At 45.9% G+C, this 26,428-nt stretch overlaps 1 pseudogene across 1 annotated transcript in view; it reads right to left on the bottom strand.

Moving 5' to 3' along the window:
* LOC311139138 overlaps positions 1-26,428 on the bottom strand; it is a 77,814-nt pseudogene that overhangs the window by 34,395 nt on the left and 16,991 nt on the right. Inside the window, exons 4-22 of the transcript in view lie at positions 26,016-26,178; positions 16,261-16,383; positions 13,826-14,254; positions 11,526-11,645; positions 11,263-11,382; positions 11,048-11,101; positions 10,789-10,830; positions 10,584-10,646; positions 9,517-9,591; positions 7,132-7,215; positions 6,977-7,033; positions 6,693-6,746; positions 6,390-6,443; positions 6,066-6,119; positions 5,158-5,211; positions 4,931-4,984; positions 2,814-2,858; positions 255-308; positions 83-127 (exon numbers count right to left, since the gene is read on the bottom strand). The product of the transcript in view is annotated as an uncharacterized misc_RNA (transcript). The remainder of the gene's footprint in view (positions 1-82; positions 128-254; positions 309-2,813; positions 2,859-4,930; positions 4,985-5,157; positions 5,212-6,065; positions 6,120-6,389; positions 6,444-6,692; positions 6,747-6,976; positions 7,034-7,131; positions 7,216-9,516; positions 9,592-10,583; positions 10,647-10,788; positions 10,831-11,047; positions 11,102-11,262; positions 11,383-11,525; positions 11,646-13,825; positions 14,255-16,260; positions 16,384-26,015; positions 26,179-26,428) is intronic.

A 26,428-nucleotide genomic window follows, 5' to 3' on the forward strand; every position in this document is an offset into this window, starting at 1 on the left:
AAGCTTTCATTCACCCATTATAGTCATCATGGATCAACTGTCATGAAAACTACAAGTCCCAAGTTAAGTAAAAAATACTGACCAGGTTGCCCTTTGACCCTTGAACTCCATCCACACCTGTAATACCCTGGAAGAGACAGACAGCTAATCAGATGTAACTGTATTTGATGTTATCTATGAATGTCAGACTGGTTTGAAGGGTGTGAAATTGTTCATTGGAACAGCATTAAGGTGAAGGTGGGATGTTGACTTACTGGCTGTCCAGGTGGCCCAGGTGACCCTCTGGGTCCGACAAGTCCTCTGGCACCCTAGAGTCAAACACAGCACACTGATCAATATTGTATCAGGTTCATATCAGCTCATGTGTATATATACATCCTCAAATTATGACTGAAATATAGGTACAGTATATATACAGTGCCTTCGAAATTGAGCTCAGGTGCATCCTGTTTCCATTGATCATCCTTGAGATGTTTCTACATCTTGATTGGAGTCCACCCGTGGTAAATTCAATTGATTGGACATGATTTGGAAAGGCACACACCTGTCTATATAAGGTCCCACAGTTGACAGTGCATGTCAGAGCAAAAACCAAGCCATGAGGTCGAAGGAATTGTCCGTAGAGCTCCGAGACAGGATTGTGTCGAGGCACAGATCTGGGGAAGGGTACCAAAACATTTCTGCAGCATTGAAGGTCCCCAAGAACACAGTGGCCTCCATCATTCTTAAATGGAAGAAGTTTGGAACCACCAAGACTCTTCCTAGAGCTGGCCGCCCGGCCAAACTGAGCAATCGGGGGAGAAGGGCCTTGGTCAGGGAGGTGACCAAGAACCCGATAGTCACTCTGACAGAGCTCCCGAGTTCCTCTATGGAGATGGGAGAACCTTTCAGAAGGACAACCATCTCTGCAGCACTCCACCAATCAGGCCTTTATGGTAGAGTGGCCAGATGGAAGCCACTCCTCAGTAAAAGGCACATGACAGCCCGCTTGGAGTTTGCCAAAATGTACCTAAAGATTCTCAGACCATGAGAAACAAGATTCTCTGGTCTGATGAAACCAAGATTGAACTCTTTGGCCTGAATGCCAAGCGTCACTTCTGGAGGAAACCTGGCACCATCCCTACGATGAAGCATGGTGGTAGCAACCTCATGCTGTGTGGATGTTTTTCATCGGCAGGGACTGGAAAACTAGTCAGGATCGAGGCAAAGATGAACGGAGCAAAGTACAGAGAGATCCTTGATGAAAACCTGCTCCAGAGCACTCAGGACCTCAGACTGGGGTGAATGTTCATCTTCCAACAGGACAACGACCCTAAGCACACAGCCAAGACAACACAGGAGTGGCTTCGGGACAAGTCTCTGAATGTCCTTGAGTGGCCTAGCCAGAGCCCGGACTTGAACTGAATTGAACATCTCTGGAGAGACCTGAAAATAGCTGTGCATAACACTCCTCATCCAACCTAACAGAGCCTTAGAGGAACTGCAGAGAAAAATGGGAGAAACTCCCCAAATACAGGTGTGCCAAGCTTGTAGCATCCTACCCAAGAAGACTCAAGGCTGTAATCACTGCCAAAGGTGCTTCAACAAAGTACTGAGTAAAGGGTCTGAATACTTATGTAAATGTTATATTTCCGTTTTTCTTTTTATTATACATCTGCAAAAATTTCAGAAAAGCTGTTTTTGCTTTGTCATTATGGGGTATTGTGTGTAGATTGATGAGGGAAAAAATCCATTTAATCAATTTTAGAATAAGGCTGTAACGTAACAAAATGTGGAAAAAGGAAAGGGGTCTGAATACTTTCCGAATGCACTGTATGTGTGTATGTCTGTGTGTGTGAGTGTGTCTGTGTGTCTGAGGAAGAGCGAGTTAATGAGCCTGTGCGCATATGGGCAAGTGTGTATTTGTGTGAGAGTGAGTGTCTGTCTGTGAGGAGAGATGAAGCGGGTTGGGAGGTGTTTCTGTGTGTGTTGTTTTTGTCAACATCACTCTTTGTACACCGGCCAAGCCACCTGTTCCAAAGCTACATCTGTGATCTCCCTTGAAGTGATTGATATGGAAATATAATCATTCAGGCCAGGACTGAATCTCTTCTATCTCTCTATCCCTTTCCCTCTCTCTCTAACTCACTCTTATCTCATTCACCACCCACTGAATTTCTATCTCACATCTCCCTCCCTCCCTCCCTCCCTCCCTCCCTCCCTCCCTCCCTCCCTCCCTCCCTCCCTCCCTCCCTCCCTCCCTCCCTCCCTCCCTCCCTCCCTCCCTCCCTCCCTCCCTCCCCCTCCCTCCCTCCCTCACTCCCTCACTCACTCCCTCCCACTTCCTCCTCTCTTCCCCTCTCTCTCTCATCCAAACCCCCAGCTCCTCTATTTCCCTGAGTCTCTATAGTTTAAGGGCTCGAACCACCAATAGTGGTTGCCTGCGGAGAGTACTTGCGAACCAAGTGCAAACCGATTTTACATGTAGAATCTCACGAAAATGATATTTTCGCACAATCTGACTCAGACGGCCTCAACAGTGCGCTGAACGATCGGTAGACGATCGGTAGATCCCCATTCAGTGTGATGTGTGTGAGCCAGAACACACCCCTCCTAACATGTCTATTACAGCCCTCTATTTCTTTGTGCGCTGGGTGATCCATTTAGAGAGGCAGAGCCCCACTGGACCTCATCCTCACCTGCTGGGATAAAGATGGAGTGTGAATCGTAGACAATCAGCCTGGGCACACTGCGCACATAGAGCCGCCTGTTGGGTGGAGAAATGTGTGTGTGTGTAGAATGTGCTGATGCTGCATTTGGACGTGGTTACTCACAGGTTCACCGGGCTGTCCACTCGGCCCTAAGGGTCCATCTAAACCCTACAAAATGACACAAGAGAAAGAGTCAACAGAGAGAGAATACTATCCTATCTTCATGTGCCTCTCTGTCCTATTAAAGAAATCAGTTGACTGACATATGTCTACATCATACATTACACGCATCCTCTATATATCCCCCCATTCACATAACTAATATGCCTTGTCCTGACCAGAATTCATCTTCAGTATCCTAAAAATAGTCTGAAACATACTTAATTTATAATCCTCTCTGGATTTAAATCATTGATATTTGCATTGCTTGTTGTTGTCTTAGTGAACTAAAGCCAGAACGACAGAAATGTATTAAAAATTCTAGGTTTTTCTATTTTATCTCAATGGTGAGTGCTTTGATCTGTGTGCTTTGCTCAACTATCGTAGGAGAATTTCCTCTACCGATCATGGTAATTGTGTCCTTCACTTTTACCTTGCCTCATGGAAAATGTTATCATACAGCAGACGCTCTTATCCAGAGCGACTTACAGTAGTGAGTGCATACATTTTCGTACTTTTTCATATAATATGTACACTACCAGTCAAAAGTTTGGACACACCTACTCATTCAAGGGTTTTTCTTTATTTTTACTATTTTTTACGTTGTAGAATAATAGTGAAGACATCAAAACTATGAAATAACACATATGGAATCATGTAGTAACCGAAAAAGTGTTAAATAAATCAAAATATATTTTAGATTCTTGAAATGACAACCTTTGCCTTGATGACAGCTTTGCACACTCTTGGCATTCTCTCAACCAACTTCATGAGGTAGTCACCTGGAATGCATTTCAATTAACAGGTGTGCCTTCTTAAAAGTTAATTTGTGGAATTTCTTTCCTTCTTAATGCATTTGAGCCAATCAGTTGGTGATGAAACTGGCTCTCATGAGGACCGCCACAGGAATGGAAGACCCAGCGTTACCTCTGCTGCGGAGGATAAGTTCAATAGAGTTACCAGCCTCAGAAATTGCAGCCCAAATAAATGCTTCACAGAGTTCAAGTCACAGACACATCTAAAACATCAACTGTTCAGAGGGGACTGTGTGAATCAGGCCTTCATGGTTGAATTGCTTCAAAGAAACCACTACTAAAGGACACCAATAAGAAGAAGAGACCTGCTTGGGCCAAGAAAAATGAGCAATGGACATTAGACCGGTGGAAATTTGTCCTAATTTGAGATTTTTGGTTCCAACCGGCATGTCTTCGTGAGACGCAGTGTGGGTGAACGGATGATCTCCGCATGTGTAGTTCCCACCGTAAAGAATAGAGGAGGAGGTGTTATGGTGTGGTGGTGCTTTGCTGGTGACACTGTCCGTGATTTATTTAGAATTCAAGGCACACTTAACCAGCATGGCTACCACCACATTCTGCAGCGATACGCCATCCCATCTGGTTTGGGCTTAGTGGGACTATCATTTGTTTTTCAACAGGAAAATGACCCAAAACACCTCCAGGCTGTGTAAGGGCTATTTTAGAAGGAGAGTGATGGAGTGCTGCATTAGATGATCTGGCCTCCACAATCCCCGACCTCAACCCAATTGAGATGGTTTCGGATGAGTCGGACAGCAGAGTGAAGGAAAAGCAGTCAACAAGTGCTCAGCATATGTGGGAACTCCTTCAAGACTGTTGGAAAAGCATTCCAGGTGAAGCTGGTTGAGAGAATGCCAAGAGTGTACAAAGCTGTCATCAAGGCAAAGGGTGGCTATTTGAAGAATCTTAAATATAAAATATATTTTGATTTGTTTAACACTTTTTTGGTTACTACATGATTCCATATGTGTTATTTCATAGTTTTGATTTCTTCACTATTATTCTACAATGCAGAAAATAATACAAATAAAGAAAAACCCTTGAATGAGTATGTGTCTCCAAACTTTTGACTGGTACTGTATGTACCTTTATATTATACAGAACAGTATGTGGCTCTGGTTTCAACATGCAGCACACATAGAAATGGAATTCAAATTCTATGGCTGCCCATGGGGTCCATGTTTTCTGGACTTTGCTGAAGGGGATGTTGGGTGTGGTTACACAGCAGGGTCCTATAGCACATTAATGGTTACTTTTTGTCCTCACCTTTTCTCCTGGCTCTCCATCAGGCCCATGTGGTCCAGGCTTCCCTCTCTCCCCCTAGGAGAAAATACATTATATACTGTGTAAGGCATATGAAGACTTGATGTTCAATGCCATTAAACACATCAGCAGTCACAAATACTTCCCACACATAAATGTTAAACATGCACACAGTCTCAGGCGGAAAGAAAGACAGACAGTAGAGACTTGGGTTGCTAGTCCTCACTCACTCTGTGGCCCTTGTTTCCTGGGAGACCTGGCAGTCCGTCAAAGCCTCTGTCCCCCTGAGGATAAATAGACCCAAGAGCATGGGATAGAGACATAGTTACAACACACACACAAACACACACAAGATCGAGATGCCGTCCCCGTGGACTCTCCCATCTGGCAGTGTGTTATTAGCTCTGACTGGGAACAGTGTGTGTGTGTGTGTGTGTGTGTGAACAGCAGTGTCTTTATCAGAACAGTGTTTTAGCACAAAACAGGACAGAACAGCTAATACTCTGGCTTCCGTGTGTGTGTGTGTGTGTGTGTGTGTGTGTGTGTGTGTGTGTGTGTGTGTGTGTGTGTGTGTGTGTGTGTGTGTGTGTGTGTGTGTGTGTGTGTGTGTGTGTGTGTGTGTGTGTGTGTGTGTGTAGTGTCTCTGGCTGGGACTGGGAGCCAAGAGTATTAGCTGTTCTGTCCTGTTCTGGAACCATGTTCTGACAGATAAAGACACTGCTGTCCTGTCAGAGACTATCAGGGTAGCGACATTTATTTACCAAGCTCTTCCTGCAGCTGTAAACTATTGAATCGCTGGCGTGGTTAATATGTCTAATAAACTTAGTCTCAGATCCTCTGATAGCTCTAGGGTTATTTAGCAAGTGAAAATTAAGACTTCTTTTGACAATTATTGTGGAACCATTCATTCGTTCACGATTCTGTTGCTAACTCGCACAAGAACATACACTAAATTGGATCAGTCAGATGAACTGCCAGACACACCAATAGTACAGTTCATTCCAAAACAAACTATCCACTGTGCAGGTACAGTACACTACACACAAACAAACTTGAGTAGCGGAGGTTCTGCCTTAACACAATTTACTTCGATTTTCACCCACTGCACTGTGATGAATTGTGATTTTAGGGAGCTTACTTTTCCTCCGGTCTCCCCCGGTGCTCCGCGACCTCCATCCGTTCCAGCCCGGCCCTAGGAGAGGACACACATACAGAGTTAAACAGCCATCTGCCAGGGATACAGGTCACCCTAACACTCATAACACACACACTACAACTGACACTACTGTCAATGAAGGGACAGGTAAGGTGAGAGAGAGAGAAAATATTTGTTGTATTAACAGTTGGTTGTATCTGATCAAGGAGTACAACAACAGTTCAGAACATCTGTATAGAGTTACAGTCCACAGTTTGGTTTCTGGAGCATGACGACAATATCACATAGCTCACTAAGAAGTCTCACCCTCTTTCCTAACTTCCCATTGAGTCCTGGAGGGCCTGGAATACCACGGGGACCCTGAGAAAGAATAGATGGAGAGAGAGGGGGAGGAGGAGGAGAGAGAGAGAATAGACAGAGAGAGGGGGAGGAGGAGGAGAGAGAGAATAGACAGAGAGAGGGGGAGGAGGAGGAGAGAGATGAAGAGAGAGAGGGGGGGGGGGAGACAGAGAGAGGGACAGTGAGAGAGTGAGACCAGTAGGATACATCAAAATCTAAATGGACCTTGACTGCTCTGTGGTAGCAAGTCAAAATAGTATATCCTCTTACCCTTGGGCCATGTTCTCCAGCATCACCTTTAAGTCCAGAGGAACCAGTAAGACCCTAAACACAGAGAGGAAAGACAGTCAAACCAAACAAGGAAATATAAAGAATAGCCTGTTAAGTCACAGTAGTGATGATCAGATTGCTGATTGTTTGTATGTGCATGGAGACAAAAGGGGCTTTGGTTAATGTGGTTGTGGTGGACTGTAGACAGGATGTTAGGTGTAGATAGAAGATAAAGGTAGAAGTTAAGGTTGTGGCTTATGGTTCAAGCTAGGTGGGTATCCTACCAGTGGGCCTGGTCGCCCTGTAAGACCCAATGGACCTGGAGGTCCCTTCAACGACATCTGGAATAAACAAGGGTAAGATAAGTCAAGGCTAATATCTAATGTAAAAGGAGTAATGATGCTACAGGTTACAGCAGTAGTGGCCAGGTGGACGTTACCTTGGTCTGCTGCAGGATGGCCTGAGCCTGAGCCTCCTGGGCTGACACCACAGGCCCCTTCTGAGAATCACCACCATGTTGGAACTACAAGAGAAAGGAGTAGAGTGATAAACCTAAATACATGCAGTATAAGTCCTTCTCTCCCCCTCTCTCTATCATCATGAAGTGCTTTGAGAGACTAGTCAAGGATCATATCACCTCTACCTTACCTGCCACCCAAGACCCACTTCAATTTGCTTACCGCCCCAATAGATCCACAGACGATGCAATCGCCATCACACTGCACACTGCCCTATCCCATCTGAACAAGAGGAATACCTATGTAAGAATGCTGTTCATTGACTATAGCTCAGCATTCAACACCATAGTACCCTCCAAGCTCATCATTAAGCTAAAGGCCCTGGGTCTGAACCCCGCCCTGTGCAACTGGGTCCTGGACTTCCTGAGGGGCCGCCCCCAGGTGGTGAAGGTAGGAAATAGCATCTCCACTTCGCTGATCCTCAACACTGGGGCCCCACAAGGGTGCGTGCTCAGCCCCTTCCTGTACTCCCTGTTCACCCATGACTGCGTGGCCAAGCACGCCTCCAACTCAATCATAAAGTTTGTAGACGACACAACAATAGTAGGCTTGAGTACCAACAATGACGAGACCGCCTACAGGGAGGAGGTGAGGGCTCTGGGAGTGTGGTGCCAGGAAAATAACCTCTCACTCAACATCAAAAAAACAAAGGAGATGATCGTGGACTTCAGGAAACAGCAGAGGGTGCACCCCCCTATCCACATCGACGGGACCGCAGTGGAGAAGGTGGAAAGCTTCAAGTTCCTTGGCGTACACATCACCGACAAACTGAAATGGTCCACCTACGCAGACAGTGTGGTGAAGAAGGCACAACAGAGCCTCTTCAACCTCAGGAGGCTGAAGAAATTCGGCTTGGCACCTAAAACCCTCACAAACTTTTACAGATACACAACTGAGAGCATCCTGTCGGGCTGTATCACCGCCTGGTATGACAACTGCAACGCCCACAACCGCAGGGCTCTCCAGAGGGTGGTGTGGCCTGCCGAACGCATTCCCGGGGGCAAACTACCCGCCCTCCAAGACACATACAGCACCCGATGTCACAGGAAGGCCAGAAAGATCATCAAGGACATCAACCACCCGAGCCACTGCCTGTTCACCCCGCTATCACCCAGAAGGCGAGGTCAGTACAGGTGCATCAAAGCTGGGACAGAGAGAATGAAATACAGCTTCTATCTCAAGGCCATGAGACTGTTAAATAGCCATCACTAGCACATTAGAGGCTGCTGCTGCCTATTGAAATCACTGGCCACTTTAATGATGTTTACATATCTTGCACTACTCATCTCATATGTATATACTGCATTCTATTCTATAATATTCTACTGTATCTTAGTCCATGCTGCTCTGTCATCGCTTGTCCATATATGTATATATTCTTAAATTCCATTCCTTACTAGTTTTGTGTGTATTGAGTATATGTTGTGAAATTGTTAGATATTACTTGTTAAATATTACTGCACTGTCGGAGCTAGAAGCACAAGCATTTCGCTACACCCGCTATAACATCTGCTAAACACGTGTATGTGACAAATACAATTTGATTTGATTTGATTGGATTTTTAATACACAGCATAGATTTCATCTGGCCTCATCAGCATTCAATCTCACAGCTCCACCTAGTGGCTCAGAGCTGTTACTGCCCTGCCTCAGGACAGCATCACATACTGTACGGTGAATCCGCCCCCCCTCCCAACTCGCTAGGAGGACTCTCCGTTTTCACGTGTTGCTGACGAAACTCTGAGGGTGACATCCAGAGAGTGACGATGGGATCAGTAAACCCATCAACTTTGGGACACACTCCTGACTTGAATGATGTAATTCATGTTCCACAAAGCAAGCATGAAATTCAAATGAACAAATCCCCCCTGTTGTTTTACAATATATAAACCTCAGTAACAGTTAAAAATGTAATTTGGGAAGTATTTAATCATGTGTCAAGTCTCGAAATCAGACAAAACAAATGTACGTGGCATATAATCAGGCACGCATTTCCATTATTTGCATGAAATTGCACAAACTCCAAACATATCGCAGTGTGTGTCAGGATAGTACTTCGCTCTGAAGCCTGCAGCCTTGCTGGTTCGGTCGAAGTGGCTATCTGAGGGTCTAATTAGCCCCTACACCCTCGATCATTTTCACTCCCTCAGCTTTGGGACACTTGGGGGAGGCGCACGTGAACGCGCAAATTGAGGGCAGAGGGGAAGGGAGTGATTTGGGATTCAGCCATAGTCAATGGGAACTGAATATGAGTGTGTGTTCAAATGAGGGAAGTTTAAATAAAGAGAGTTTTATCTCATTCTTACTGGTAACATCAGCATGGTTCCTGGAGGACCAGGTATCCCATCAACCCCAGCTAAACCAGGACGCCCTGGAGGACCCTGAGAGACAGAGGGAGAGAGAGAGGGAGGATTTTAATCATGACTGTATGAGTGTGTATACAGTGAACAACACAAGTATGTACAGTATAGGCCTGTAAGTGGGAGTGTTCCAGTGTGTACATAACGCTAAACAGACGAGAATGAGCCCTACAATCCAATCTCTGTTAAAACAACCTCTGCCTCATTTCCAGAGGGCATGTTACTCACTCTCAGGTTCATATCAATTAGCTTGTCTCTAGAGAGGGGGGGGAACAGCTAATGATTTTCTGCTTGATGCCCCTATCGAAAGCCTAATGTACAATTAAGCACCTCATAAAGAATTTGAGGTATGAGCTAATCCCAAACTGTCAATCACCTAGACTCTCTGCAGCAGAGACGAAGGCCTTTGTCTCAATAGGAACATTATTATAGTATCTGTCACACTGAGAATACTGTTGTATACTGCAAGGCATAAAAAACTATGAAGATGAAATAATGTAGACAGGCAGGATTATGGAACACTGTTTTTACATTTGTTTCAGATCTGCTTTGAAAGAAGAAAGAGCTTGTTTGATGATCTGATTTGATGTGTTTGATTTAAGGTAAAACTGATTTAGAAGACCTCCATGTTTTTCTCCTACAACAACATCGTTAAAAATCCTTTAGATCACTAGAGACGACTGAGCATCTGTTGGTTTGTGTCTGTGGGAGTGAGGCTGTGTTCAGGGAGGGAACACAAACACACAAAGGCACGCACACAGACACACACACACACATTTCAACAGAGTGAATTAGGTCAAACCCACACATGAGTCATCACCAGTCCCTTAGTCCCTTAAGCTCAGTAAGGTTACGGTCAAGACCACAGTGAGGTCACAGCATCCCTGACCTGTTTGTGTAGGTCGTGGTCATGGTCAAACCCAGAGCACAGTCCCTGTGGACCCTGACTATGGTCATACTGTCCCTGAGGACAGTCCACTATGGGTCAATACTCCACGGAGGAGGATACTCACCAAATCACCTGGGTCTCCACTGGGTCCTCGGGGGCCCATTGATCCTGGTCCGCCTGGAAGACCCTGGAGAATAAACACACAGTCAATCAGCACTGGTCCATAGTATCAATATGGGCAGTAAAGTGGAGTGATAGTTATGAAGTAGTATTAAAGTAATATCAATGTAATATGATGTAGTGGTAATGACTGGGAGCAGGGGTCTTACCTCTGGTCCTGGGGGGCCGGCTGGTCCCTCCACCAGTGTACCCTGTACAACATCATACAGATATGACAATGGCATATAAACACATACAGTATATACCAGAGATATTTCAACATAAAGACATAAATACTCCATATAGTCTTTATAGATTCATAAAGATTACATGACAAAACACCGACTTAAAATAAAATCCTAAAATAAAATATTAAGGGCCTAAAATTGATTTACATGAGCAAAATTCTGTCTGAATACTCAAGCTCACCGGTTCAACAATGGCAGGCTCCCCCTTCTCTCCTTTCAGTGCTCTGACACTGGCCTGAGGCACAGACAGACACAGACAGACAGACAGACAGACATATGAACAGACATGTTAGGTGATTGATTACTTACTGTATGTACAGTAGTTGTAGGTCAGGTACAGGAGTCTCAGCAGTCTCTGAGTGAATACACTTTAACTGTATGAATGGTGAGGCCTACCTCTCCATCCCAGGTATCAGCCCCCTCTCTCTCTGCAAAGCCATATCCGTCTTCGTAGGTCTCATACTCTTCATACTCCTGGTTCTCTGTCTCGTTACTTATGTCCTCGTACTCTACAATCTACGAGTCCATACAACATGACAGTAAATCACATGATCCAATGACCACATTAATGACTGAGCTGCTACAGAACATGATGGTGGTGCTAAAACTGAGCTTCACCGTATGAACACACAGTATATCAAATTCTCAATTCAACTGACCTCATACCCGCTGATATTGGGACCCATTGTTACCATGGAGACTTCGAGGTCATCGTACAGCTCGCCGTAGAAGTTTTCGTCGAACTCCTCCATCTGGGGCTTTTTGTCCGGCCTCTCCTCCTGCACAAGGCCAGAGGGTTTAAGGTCAGAGCCATGGTAACAGAAACCATGGAGACACTGGGCAACATTATGGTCTGTCTGTCTGCCCAGTCCACTGAGTTTGCCAGCGCCTCCATTTTACACAGTCTATCATAGCGTACAGTTTGCTAAGCTAGTTAGCAGCACAGGTGTCGGTTATGGGAATAGGCAGGTTATACATGTAGCAAGCCTCAGTGTTTTATTAATCATCCTATGGTGATGGAATATTTCACAACCAGGTAGTGATGGCAGCATGACATGGATTGTGACAGCCATTACAGCGAGAGCATGAAAATCAGCAAATGTAGCAAAGTAGCAAAAGTAGCAAAATATAAGCTTTAGAGACTTCTATCATGGGGACTTTCTTTGACCTACAGTTGAAGTCGGAAGTTTATATACACTTAGGTTGGAGTCATTAAAACTAGTTTTTCAACCACTCCACAAATTTCTTCTTAACAAACTATAGTTTTGGCAAGTCGGTTAGGACATCTACTTTGTGCATGACACAAGTAATTTTTCCAACAATTGTTTACAGACAGATTATTTCACTTAGAATTCACTGTATCACAATTCCAGTGGGTCAGAAGTTTACATACACTAAGTTGACTGTGCCTTTAAACAGCTTGGAAAATTCCAGAAAATGATGTCATGGCTTTAGAAGCTTCTGATAGGCTAATTGACATCATTTGAGTCCGATACCGACATAACCTGAAAGGCCGCTCAGCAAGGAAGAAGCCACTGCTCCAAAACCGCCATAAAAAAGCCAGACTACGGTCTGCAACTGCACATGTGGACAAAGGTCGTACTTTTTGGAGAAATGTCCTCTGGTCTGATGAAACAAAAATAGAACTGTTTGGCCATAATGACCATCGTTATGTTTGGAGTTTGGTGGCAGCATCATGCTGTGGGGGTGCTTTGCTGCAGGAGGGACTGGTGCACTTCACAAAATAGATGGCATCATGAGGAAGGAATATGTGGATATATTGAAGCAACATCTCAAGACATCAGTCAGGAAGTTAAAGCTTGGTCACAAATGGGTCTTCCAAATGGACAATGACCCCAAGCATACATCCAAAGTTTTGGCAAAATGGCTTAAGGACAACAAAGTCAAGGTATTTGAGTGGCCATCACAAAGCCCTAACCTCAATCCTGTAGAACATTTGTGGGCAGAACTGAAAAAGCATGTGCGAGCAAGGAGGCCTACAAACCTGACTCAGTTACACCAGCTCTGTCAGGAGGAATGGGCCAAAATTCACCCAACTTATTGTGGGAAGCTTGTAGAAGGCTACCCGAAACATTTGACCCAAGTTAAACTATTTAAAGGCAATGCTACCAAATACTAATTGAGTGTATGTAAACTTCTGACCCAATGGGAATGTGATGAAAGAAATAAAAGCTGAAATAAATCATTATCTCTACTATTATTCTGACATTTCACATTCTTAAAATAAAGTGGTGATCCTAACTGACCTAAGACAGGGAATATTTACTAGGATAAACATGTCAGGAATTGTGAAAAACTGAGTTTAAATGTATTTGGCTAAGGTGTATGTAAACTTCCGACTTCAACTGTACATACAGTATTTGCTGACAGAACAAATTTAGAAAGATGGAATACAACACAGGAGGCATACTGTTTTGGATACATGTATAGCTTTAAAATAAAAGTTTTGGACTGGGTTTGTGTAAGGACATAAACTCTCAGGTCAAAGAGATATCACAGCAAAACTACAACACACAACACCTCATACATACCACTTACTCAGATATGTATGTTAAACTACAGGTACCACAAAAGACAGAACCAATGTTATCCACACAACTATTTTCATATAAATGTCTTGCAACCCATAAACAACTATTGAGACAATTGAGTCACAGTTGTCTATGTGTTATAAAATAGTGTAGAACACAGTCTAAATTCTAGATTGTCTATATACTCTACTTAATCTAGAACTAGAGGGATGCAGGGACTCTCCATCTTCCATTGGGAGTCCTGGAAGGGGAGGGGGTGATTAGGGTAGTGCTGGTTAGGTTAGTGGTCATAGTGAGGAGAGGAGCAGGTTGACAGAGGGTGTAGATGAAGCATTCTGGGAGAGTGGGTCAGTGCTCTGTTAGGGATGGGAGGGGGAGGGGAGCTACATCGTAACTTTTCAGTCTACCTCCTCAGTGACCTTTGACTCAGGCAGTGCACTGGGCACCACGGAGGGGTCCTCAATGTCAGAGTCAGGCCTGTGTGTGGGCCTCTCTGGGATCATGGTGGTCTGGTCAGAGGCTTCAGTTGGGGTGACAGCTTCAGGAGTGAACAGTTCCATCGTAGAGGGCTTTTCAGTGGGATAGTAGGTTTCTTGGGATTGGTTTTTAGGCCAAACTGTGGACTCCTGGAGGAAACCCTCCTCCTCTGGACCCGCCTTTCCTTCTTTTCTCTTCTTCCTCGACTCCTTCTTGCCCCTCCCTTTCTTGTCACGCTTCTTTTTGTCCTTTTTGCCTTTCCTGTCTTTTTTGGAGCGTTTCTTTGGCTCCTCTGGCTCGTCGCTTTGTATCATGATATCATCGCTTTGCATCATGGGATCAGGTTTAAGTTGAGGGGTCTTTTGTGAAAAGAGGGAGGGGGCAAGGGAGGAGGTGGGGCACGAACAAGAGAAACAACAACATGGTGAAATACCTGAAACATAACATGCCAGGAGAAGAAAGACCCTATGCACACATCCAGTAGGGTCAGACACAGTTCAAGACCCACTCGTCCAGCAAACTCACACACACACACACACACAAACTCACACACACACACACACACACACACACACACACACACACACACACACACACACACACACACACACACACACACACACACACACACACACATACACACACACACACACACACACACCACACACAAACACACACACACACCACACACCACACACACAGAGTAGTCGTGAATGAGACTACTGTTTATTTATCACTGTTTACCACTGGCCTGTCAACAGAGAGGACATACTTTCTCATGAGGTCAGGGGTCAGTGTGTTTATGACCCTGTTGGGCTGTTAAAATATGTAAACATAAATGTCATTTCTGTCACTATTTTTGATGCCCTTGGTATGAGAATGTTGTTGAAGGTCTGGTCTGTAAAATAAGTTGATGAGGAGATTGTGATGGTTTGTAAACAGGGTCAGTGTGAGGAGGATAGAAAGTGGGTCAGTAGAGTGAGTGATGCTGACAACGTCTTGGACACAGAGCGGGTTTCTCAGCTGTAGATCTAGAACAGCCAACACGCTTTACGTCTGATAAGACACTGATGGACAGTCCCAGGAGCACCGCCAGGAATTGGACACACCCAGACACAGACAGAGACACATTGCCGAGCATAGGAGGCTACACACAGAACACTGTTCTCACAGACCCTGACAGTATCTCCCTGCGGGCCGCATTAATCAATATTTCTTACTTTTCCTCTCTCCCTCTCTCTAAAACACTTTTCTCAAACATAAACACACACATACATCATAATATAAGTCATCTCTCCCAGGTTGATCCCATTGCCCAAGCAGGCCCGGTGAAGAGGGGAAGAGCCAGAGTGGTGATATCCTGTGAGATTTACGAGGCTCCTGGCTGTGTGTGTTCAGGCTGAAGCAGCTCAACACAGCCCAGGGAGAGATGCACCGCTCTGCTGCTGGCTCACTATCAAAGACAGGGAGAGGATCTTCTTCTGATGCTGACTGATGGACTGACTGATGTCTAATTCTTCTCTGGCCTGGCCTCCCTGTGTATTAGTGGTGTGTTCCGGGCCCCTAGGCCGAGAAGACTGGGTAGTGATAAATCATGTGATGCAGTACATGGCCAAGGCTGGGATTGGCTGGGCTGGGCTACAGAAGGCGTGGCTGGGCAGGTCTCTGGCAGACACCGCTCTATTGATATGCATGCTGCTTGTTCATCGTTTTATCTGTTGGCTGAAACAAGGGGCTTCTGAGAAAGCAGCTGTAGCAGCCAGCACTGTACTGTGTAGTCAGGACCTGCAAAAAGCCTCAACATGAAACTGTATCTCTGAAATTTTAAGCCCAGACTGAAACAACATAGAGAGAACTCAAACTGGAAATATCGCTATGTGATTTCAACAAATACACTTTCTGTTCCATAATCATATTATGATCAGGGACCATCTGGCTTTTATAGAAGGTGTGGAATGCAATCTATGTCTTTGTGTTCAATTGAAGTTTTACTGAGGTTGTAAGGTTGTGTGTCATGTTAGCATCTACAGTGTCTCTGTTCAATAACTACAGATGGAATTCCACCCTGGTTTCTTTGCTAGCAGCCAGAAACCCACATCATCAACTGCTGTATGACAGATTATTTCATTTCATACATATATGAGAGAAGAGAGAGAGAAATAAATAAATACTGTTACAGTTTGAAGGAGGATATTTTGGGTGGATGAATCACTAATAATAAAACAAGACAGATCAAGGGGGAGTGGAATAGTGTGTGTATGTGTGTGTGTGTGTGTGTGTGTGTGTGTGTGTGTGTGTGTGTGTGTGCTGTATGGGTATGTGTGTATGTCAGAGGGTGTCTCCCCCTGGTGGCTGGAGTACTGACCTGCTCAGGGTCCTGGGCCTGTCTATTGTAGGACAGTGGAGAGTCACAGTCAGGGATGTAGTGCAGGCAGTAGTCAGCCGCAGCCTGGGCGTCCTCCAGAATCAACAACTGCTGGATCTCTCCCTATGAAACACACACACACCCCAGAAAGGCAGGTAGACAAGCATACAGAAAGACATAAAAGCATCATGTTAACCTCACAGACAAACATACAGGGACAGACAGGATCAGCACATCACTCTGACATTGCAGTCTATGAGAAGCACTGCGATGGCCGCGGAGGACCAGGCTGAAAATGGCTGGGAAATCCAATACTTTGTAGGATGTTGCTGGACCTCTAAGAGAATGTGTTCAATAGAGCTGAAGCCATTTCACATGAGCAATGTGAATATCCTGTGTGTATAAAATGGCCAATACTACTGTGACTGCTGCTCCCACAACCCATCTGTTCCCAGGCTTCTAGCAGAGAGCTGTGTACACATAACAGTGAAATACTTCCCTCACACTCTTTCAAAAGCCCCTTTACGTCCCCAGCCTGCCCCAGAGGGCCAGAGCATGTGTAGACATAAACACACAGACAGCCCTCCTAGTCTCCAATCCCCGCCCCCGGTCTCCCCCTGGTCCCACTGAGTCCACACACACACTAGCACCCAGCTCTTTAAATGGCACCAACTCATTACCAAGCACTTTTTATTAGTGCTTCACTCAGATCTCACCGAGCACAGATCTCAGGCCAGTATTTAGCCAACATAAACTACTAGGTTACACAACAGTTAATACCCCAGAGATGAAAAACACAATCAACATCAAATTCTATGACACCTTTTCAGATAGCGAGAGAGAGAGAGAGAGAGAGAGAGAGAGAGAGAGAGAGAGAGAGAGAGAGAGAGAGAGAGAGAGAGAGAGAGAGAGAGAGAGAGAGAGAGAGAGAGATTCTCAGCCAAAGATCAAAGGCCCTGTTCCACCTTTGGTACTGTATCCCTCCCCGCTCCCCCTAGCTGGCGCCGGCCGGCTGGTCAGCTTCATGACTACTTTCTCCCTGGACAGTAGATGTACAGCATTACAGTACAGAGACAGAGCCACAGAGCACATCTCTAGACATGGAGTCATCCTTATCCATCTATCAGCACATTACAGTGGCTGCAAACATCTGAGGAGAATATGTGTGTGGATGACTTAAACCACAGTCTGGGTGTGAGGAGGTGCTGATGACAAAAACCAACAAGCAGCGTCAGGTCACAGTCACACAGTACTGTCTAGTTCCCATAGCGACACAGGCTGGCTCAGCTCCACTGAAGAAAGAAGAAAGAAGAATCTCCAGCAGGCTAGTACTATTGGATACTCTGTAAACAATGTAATGGATCTTTGATACCAACGTTTCAGCCAATACAGCTGCTCCATTGACTAACATAGGGCTAGAGTGGTTGGAAGTGGGGCTTGCTTTATGGTGCCCAGGCCTGAACTGTGGTGGTAGTTAGCTGGTATTGATTCAGAAGGATTAGGTTAAATGTGGAAGATACATTTCAGTTGAATACATTCAGTTGTGGTATCCCCTTTCCCCTTTCCCTTTCATAGCAGCCAATCAAGGCCTTATTATATAGCCGGCCCGCCAGGCCAGGCAGACCTTGTTAAAGCCACAGTGAACGGACTTCACCTCTTCTCCACTAATGAGATCTCACTCCATAAACACTGTCTAGAACTGGCCTGAACTAGGAATCATCAAACACTCCTTTGTAGCACTGTTATACAGTCTGTATCTCTCTGGGCTAATAGGATCAACAGGTTTATACACAACAACAACAACAAATACAGCTGCAAGCAGAAATTCCGGGGTTGAAGCTGTGGCCCACTGTGCCACCATCATGACAAATTGGACACATTGCCCAAGGATGAGCTGTACTCTGTGCTCCTTACTATGCTTCGCAAATATCAGAACAAAAAATCTATCAGATCATGCAATATGAGTTTGATGTATTTTGAACTATTTTTTGTGATAATGACCACTTTAAAAGGCTTCTTCTATTTAAAAGGACTCTAGCTCAAACAATATGGCTGCTATGAGCCAATGAGCTTGCATTAATATTTTTTCCTGTACAACAGCGCCACAATGTGGCCAAAATGAACCATACTTTACAGGTTAGCTAGACTAATATCCCTGAGCATGTGTGCCGAATTTCATCACCCTGAGTCAAACAGATCAAGAGACATAAATATGTGCCCGTTATAGCGCCACCATGTGGTCGATCTAAATTTGCTTGCATTTGCTGAGTCAAAATACTGTTTGGAACATATGTACCAAGTGTCGTTACAATACAAGTATCCGTGTCTGATTTATATGTATTTATGTTCCAGATCAGGTCCATGTGAATGTTTATTGGTCAGTAGTGGCCATGTTGTTTGACATACTAGACTGGAAAATAGTGCGTTGAGAGACCTTGGTCCATAGATGCCATATATACATTTTTGTGCAGATCGGTCATTCGGTGCCAGAGGAGTAGCATTTTAAGTGTTTTTCACAAAATTCTAAATGGCGGAAAATCCATCATGGCGGACCTTATCGGTCCATAGGCAAACGTGTTCCTTGTGAGGAGTGGGACCTATGTACTGAATTTCACGACACAGGGTGAGTAGCATGAGCTTCGAAATTGAAATGAGCATTTTCAATGGCTTGCTATAGTTCCACCATGTGGCCAATTGGCATGGGATTGCATGAGAGGGTGTGACCCATGGGCCTTCACCATCATGCCAAGTTGCGCCCTCCTAGGCCTTACCATCTCACAGGAATGTGCATGTTATTTTCTTTGGGGGAAGAATCCGGTATAATAATAATGAACCAGAAGAAATACAATAGGGTTTTACCAGCTTCGCTGCTTGAACCCCTAGCAACAACAACAATAACAACAACACATACTGCACTGAATATGACTACACCTCACCTCACTACAGTAAACAAGGAGCAATTCTTAGCTCCTTATTAGCCTGCAGGGCAACAGATGTCAAAACATCTGAATACAATCAGACATAAACCATTAGAAAGGAAGAAATGCATCTAAGACAGACAGACCTTGACTAATTAATGCAGCCTTTCCAATCCCTCAAGTTATCCATGAGATTTCTAAATCAATATCAAAACCACCCCTTTAAGATACCCTTTTAAGAATTTTGGGCCCTCTCCTTTTCTCCCTATACACCAAGTCACTTGGCTCTGTCATATCCTCACATGGCCTTTCCTATCATTGCTACGCTGACGATACACAACTAATCTTCTCCTTTCCCCCTTCTGATCACCAGGTGGCGAATCGCATCTCTGCATGTCTGGCAGACATATCAGTATGGATGACGGATCACCACCTCAAGCTGAACCCTGGCAAGACGGAGCTGCTCTTCCTCCCCGGGAAGGACTGCCCGTTCCATGATCTCGCCATCACGGTAGACAACTCCGCTGTGTCCTCCTCCCAGAGTGCGAAGAGCCTAGGCGTGACCCTGGACAACACCCTGTCGTTCTCCGCCAACATCAAGGCGGTGACCCGCTCCTGCAGGTTCATGCTCTACAACATTCGGAGAGTGCGACCCTGCCTTACACAGGAAGCGGCGCAGGTCCTGGTCCAGGCACTTGTCATCTCCCGTCTGGACTACTGCAACTCGCTGTTGGCTGGGCTCCCTGCCTGTGCCATTAAACCCCTACAACTCATCCAGAATGCCGCAGCCCGTCTGGTGTTCAACCTTCCCAAGTTCTCTCACGTCACCCCCCTCCTCCGCACACTCCACTGGCTTCCAATTGAAGCTCGCATCCTCTACAAGACCATGGTGCTTGCCTTTGGAGCAGTGAGGGGAACGGCACCCCTGTACCTTCAGGCTCTGATCAGTCCCTACACCCAAACGAGGACATTGCGTTCATCCACCTCTGGCCTGCTGGCTCCCCTTCCTCTGCGGAAGCACAGCTCCCCCTCAGCCCAGTCAAAACTGTTCGCTGCTCTGGCACCCCAATGGTGGAACAAGCTCCCTCACGACGCCAGGACAGCGGAGTCACTCACCACCTTCCGGAGACATTTGAAACCCCACCTCTTTAAGGAATACCTGGGATAGGCTAAAGTATTCCTTCTAACCCCCCCCCCCCCCCCCCAAATTGTAAAGTGGTTATCCCACTGGCTATAGGGTGAACGCACCAATTTGTGAGTCGCTCTGGCTAAGAGCGTCTGCTAAATGACGTTAATGTGCCCTTGAGCAAGGCACTTAACCCTAATTGCTCCTGTAAGTCGCTCTGGTTAAGAGCGTCTGCTAAATGACTAAAATGTAAATGTAATACGCTTGATAACACAACAACCCAACATCAAGCCAAGCCAACACCAAAGCTCTGAATGTTTTCTAAAGAGGCCTGATTACTTACGGCAATAATACAATGACTAAAACAGACAGACAGACAGCTGTTGTTCACACATAAACACTGGGCTGGACCATATCTGAGCGTTAGGCGTGGTAAAAACACACAAACAGCCCACAGAGTGCCCAGGCAATACATTCAGACTTGGGGACAGATAAATGATTGCTTTAGCGTGTGTACGTGCATGCGTGTGTGTGTGTGTGTGTGTGCGTGTGTGTGTGTGTGTGTGTGTGTGTGCGTGTGTGTGTGTGTGTGTGTGTGTGTGTAAACAACAACACCAACAGTAATTTGAAGGCAATCTGGAAGCAATAGAGGCATTAGGGGCTGACCACCGTACCCAAGCTCCCACACTATGTTCTCCCACGCTAGGGGAACTGGGCCGGAACACTGGCCCCCTGGATCCCTCCTGGAACAGAACCAGGGCCTGGGAACAGAACAGGCCTGAGAACAAGGCCAACCTCTAACCTCTCCCCCAGTACCAGCCTCATCCAGGTCAACACAGCCCTGACACACAGACACTCAATATGGAAAACATGAGCTGGCCTCTCACTCACTTAGGAACGTTGATAATTGACGGGTATTAGTCATAAGGACGTCAAAGGGGTGTTTTTTTTTTGCAGCCTGAGGAATGATAAATGGGATGTTTTGAAAGACGGGGTTGGGATGAAAATTGATCTTTACAATTGCTTTATGCAAGGAATGTTCAGGGGAAGCGTTGCTTAATTGGAGAAAGAAAACTGTTTTATTTGGGGGATTAGATAGAGGAGTGTCTGTTAAAGTAAGAGATGGAGGAGGGACCTAATGGCATGGGAGGCTATTAAGTTTTACTTATGGAGTAGGAGAAGCAGTTGAGGTAAAGTTAGGCCATTAGGGGGAGATTGTATAATTATTGTCTACGTGAGAACATCAGCAGACATCTGGTTCTGAGAGGCTGAAAGCTGAGAGGACTAAAGTGAATTAACCCATTAGGGCCAGAAAATAACCCTTCCTCTGTACTTTTCCAATGTCTCAAGTATGCAAAGGGGGGGGGGGGGGGGGGGTGCAAGGTTGGGATGGTACCCTGAGGGGCCTGAGAGATTGGAGGGGGCGTGCTCTGTGACCCCCTCCTACTCTCCCCCTCTGTGTCTCAGGGCCTGCGGACATGAGGAGAGAAGGGACTGCTGCTCTGCTCTGCTCTCTTTATGCTGGAGGCTACTGAATTAAGAGTGGAGCTGCATTGGAATGACAATGGACTAGGCCTGCACACTATCCTGGGAGAGACATTGGGAATGACTTATGGAACAGGGTCAGGGAAATGAAAATAAAAGAATATGAGCTTTACTTGGAATTCATTTATCTTTTTATTGTGTGATTTGAAAGCACACATGTACGCACACACACCCAGACGCACGCACACGCACACACACACACTTTATATTATTATCATATTTACCTACACATCATAACTCACTGTTCAGTGTCCATTTCAATTTTAAGGTTCCATAATGACATTGTCAGTTCACCAAACACTTTCACCAAGCTCAAACAACCCCAGCCATCATTAAATATGTGACATTTGCCCTCCACAGCTACTCAGGGATAATGATGAGGACAGCAGCCCTGATGGGTGTCGCCGTAGGGATAAACACTGACGACTGGGAAATTCATCTTCCAACAAGATCAATCCTCCCAATCAGCAGGCATGAATAACACTCATACATTCACTGACACATATTCACACTCACACACACTGTGAAACGTCAAAATATAAAGCTGTCCGTTCGAATGTCAACACCACACACAAATCTAACACCACACACTCTCCAAAACATCCAAACTCACTCATACAAATACAAATGTTGAGTGTCATTTCCAGGTATTTGATCACTGTAGAAATGATGTGGCCAGAGCAGAGCATGTCTGAACAATACCTGCCCCCCCCCACTCCCTTCCGCAAACAACCTAGTCCTCCCCTACCTGCTGCTCCACTCTCAACCGTTCTCCACCCCTCCCATTCACACCCCATTAAAGCTTACAGCCCCAATACATACGGCTCCAGTTTGTATGTTCAAAACTGAACACAATTAATGGAGTATATGATGGAATGTGCCATCTCTTTCATTTGTATGGGCCGGGACAGAAATTAGGTTATGAGAAGAGAAAGTCATCCGAGTTAAAACAATGTTAGTGGGATCGTAATCCCCTGCGGGTTCATGTCAGAACATTCAGCTAAAACAGAAGCTAAATGACTCTAGTGAATATCTCCACTGGTCTAACATGCATATTTGATTAATAAAACTCACATGGAATTAACGGTTATTTTAATCTCGTCCTTTGTGGCTTTAGAGCATCTCATTCACGCCTCAAAAAAATCATTTATAGTAGGTATATTGCATTAGGGTTTAAGTCAGAGTGCTAACCTCCTCGCAGTATTCTCCATGCGACAACTCATATACGCTGAGTGTACAAAACATCAGGAACACCTTCCTAATATTGAGTTGCACCCCCTTTTGCCCTCAGAACAGCCTCAATTCGTCGGGGCATGGATTCTACAAGGTGGCCCATGTTGACTTCAATGCTTCCCACAGTTGTGTCAAGTTGGCTTGATGTCCTTTGGGTGGTAGACTATTCTTGATACACACGGGAAACTGTTGAGCGTGAAAAACTCAGCAGCGTTGCAGTTCTTGACACACTCAAACCGGTGCACCTGGCACCTACTACCATACCCCGAGTTCAAAGGTACTTACATCTTTTGTCTTGCCTATTCACCCTCTGAATGGCACACATACACAATCCATGTCTCAAATATCTCAAGGTTTAAAAATCATTCTTTAACCTGTCTCCTCCCCTTAATCTCACTGATTGAAGTGGATTTAACAAGTGACATCAATAAGGGATCATAGCTTCACCTGGATTCACCTGGTCAGTCTATGTTATGGAAAGAGCACTGTACACTCAGTGTAGATTAGTGGTTCCCAACCAGGGGTACTAGGACCCCTTGGGGTACATGGCCTATCCATAGGGGGTACTTGAGAAGACTCATGAGACCATAGACTTACTGGTAAAATGCACATGAGGGGGTACTTCAGGGGTACTCCGGGCAGAGCAAAATTCAGTTGGTGGTACAGTAACCGAAAAAGGTTAGGAAGCACTGGTGTAGATGACCCCATATTTGATACCACAACCAGAGCAAGCTACTGAAGAGCCACTGCTGGCTAATAGCACCTGCACCGCCCCGCCCTCGCAGGGCGGTATATAAATGAATGGAGAGGTTGTGTGTTGGGCTAGCGGCCCACTACGGAAAAAAGCATTGCCATGAAACCTTGACAAAAACATAATTCTACTCGGACGGACCATGATGACTTGACCCTGGACCGTCTTGACCTACGAGATAAGAATAAGGGAAGAACAGAAGTGGCATGACACCCTTGCTGATGAAGCCATGGCTGCCTCTAAGGTAGGCAACCATGGAGCCTTTTACAAAACCCTCCGGACTCTCATTGGGAAGACTACACCCCCCCCACCCCCCCCACGGCGTCAGTAAAGGCGCTCAATGGGTCTGAATAAGAGACCCCAGAACAGAAACTTGAGCACTGGATTGAACACTTCTCCACACTCCTTAACCGCCCTCCTCCACCTCCCTCTCCAATCCTAGATGAGCTCGCCTCCTCCTTAGTGGAAGACTCCACCATCATGTCAGAGCCCCCCTCGGAGACAGAGGTTGAAGAGGCCCTAGGGAAACTGAACTAGGCCGAGCAGCAGGTGCTGACAATATCCCCCCAGAACTTCTGGGGGGGCCGCCGTAGTCACCTAGTCACCACATGACAATCCCCCAAAGACTCATTCTACCTTTCAGGCAGAAGGGTCCCAAGGACCAGTGCAGCAACTACAGAGGCATCACACTCCTCAGCGTTTCTTTGAAAAGCACTTGCCCACATACTCCTCAAACGCATACGCCCCCTACTTCTGCAAAAACAGTGCCGTGAACGAAGCGGATTTACCATCGGTCGCTCCCCTACCGACCGGGTCTTCTACCTCAGACTTCTTGCAGAAAAGAGAGTTCAGGAAACCACTATACGTTGCCTACGTTGACCTAAACCAGGCCTTTGACAGCGTGGACAGGGAAGCCCTCTGGAAGATCCTTAGGATCCTAGGAGCTTCAAGGAAGCTGACCGGTCTGCTGTCCCTGCTATACAGGAACACTTCACATCTCTTGTGTTCGGGTCAACGGCCAAACCTCCCCCACCTTTAATATCAACAGTGGCATTAGACAGGGCTGTGTTCTGGCACCTACCATCTTTAACACAGCTTTGTAATGGGAAGGACTGTCGCCCAAAGCATGTGTGGTTTATCAGCCTCAGCTTCACTGACCTGGCCGAGCTCTTGGACATCATACACCTTGCCCTTGAGATCATGAATTAGGAGACCCACCCACCCGGCCTCATGATCAGCTGGGACAAAACTAAGATCCAGTCCTTCAGCGACTTCGATCCACCTCCAACCAGCCCTGTTGTGAACATCCACCATGTCGGCGTTGTTCCTAAGTTCTGCTACCTTGGTAGCACATTAACGACTGACTGCAGAAGCAACGCCGACATCCACCTTCGCATCGGCTGGGCAGCCTCAACCATGGCCAGCCTAAACATAATCTGGAAACAACTCTCTCTCTCTGAAATGAAAACTTAGCATATACAATAGCCTGGTCATTTCCATCCTGTACGGATCAGAGTCATGGACCTTCACCCTGGACCTCAAATGTCATGGACCCTCACCCTGGACCTCGCACATCATGGACCCTCACCCTGGACCTCACACATCATGGACCCTCACCCTGGACCTCACATGTCATCTAGACGCCTTTGACTCAAAGTGCCTCTGCCGCATACTGGGCATCACATGGTGCAACCACAATACGTCAAAAGATGGACCAACCCCTGACTCCGACTGTTCGGTCACCTGGTCAGATCAAACCCACCTCTGGAGCCTGCCCTTATCCTCAAGGAACCATCCCCCAACTGGCCACGCCCAAGAGGAAGACCGAGAACCAGGTAGTCTGACCAGTTGGAGGACGACATACACAACCTGGGACTCAACACCACATCAGCCTGGGACCTGGCCTAGAATAAGATGGCATGGAGATCCATTTATCGAGGCGCTATGCTCTGAGGAGCGAGCGAAGATGAGTGAGTGAATATTACATTAACATGCCAAGAATCCAGTTAAAACAAGTTCCAACAAATAATGTTGATGTTCTTCAGATCCAATACCAGAATGAATCCGTTTGTGTTCTGTTACTGATGAGACTACATACATACCAAAGCCTACATACAGTCCATGACACTACTTAATTCACACCCAACCCTGGCCCCCTCTCCCTCTCGCCCTGGTGTCCTACCTCAAACACCTCCTCGTCCAGTAGTCGTGTTCCAAACACGGTCACCCCCTCTGTACTGACCAGGGGGTTGTCCCCTCGCAGTAACTTCAGAGTCTGCACCTTCTCACAGTCCAGGTACAGGGTGACTGACTTGCCCTCCACACTGTAGGCTATTCTGTGCCACCTGGACAGACAGAGAGGTAGAGTTGGGTTAGTAGTGATATATTTATACTGCAGATGTAGCAATATGAAGTGTCAGGTTGAATGTATCTTTTCCCCGCAAGGTAAGTTGGGTTCAGTTAGAAGGAGGCACCACCTGTATGCAGTATGCTGAGGAAGGGTTTTCTAAGGTCAAATGCATTGAATCACATTGTGGTATTTTAAAAAATAAAAAAATAAAAAATACATGCCATTTAGCAGACGCTTTTATCCAA

Source organism: Coregonus lavaretus (assembly GCF_964263955.1).
Source record: "Coregonus lavaretus genome assembly, chromosome: 2".
Taxonomy (NCBI): Eukaryota; Metazoa; Chordata; class Actinopteri; order Salmoniformes; family Salmonidae; genus Coregonus; species Coregonus lavaretus.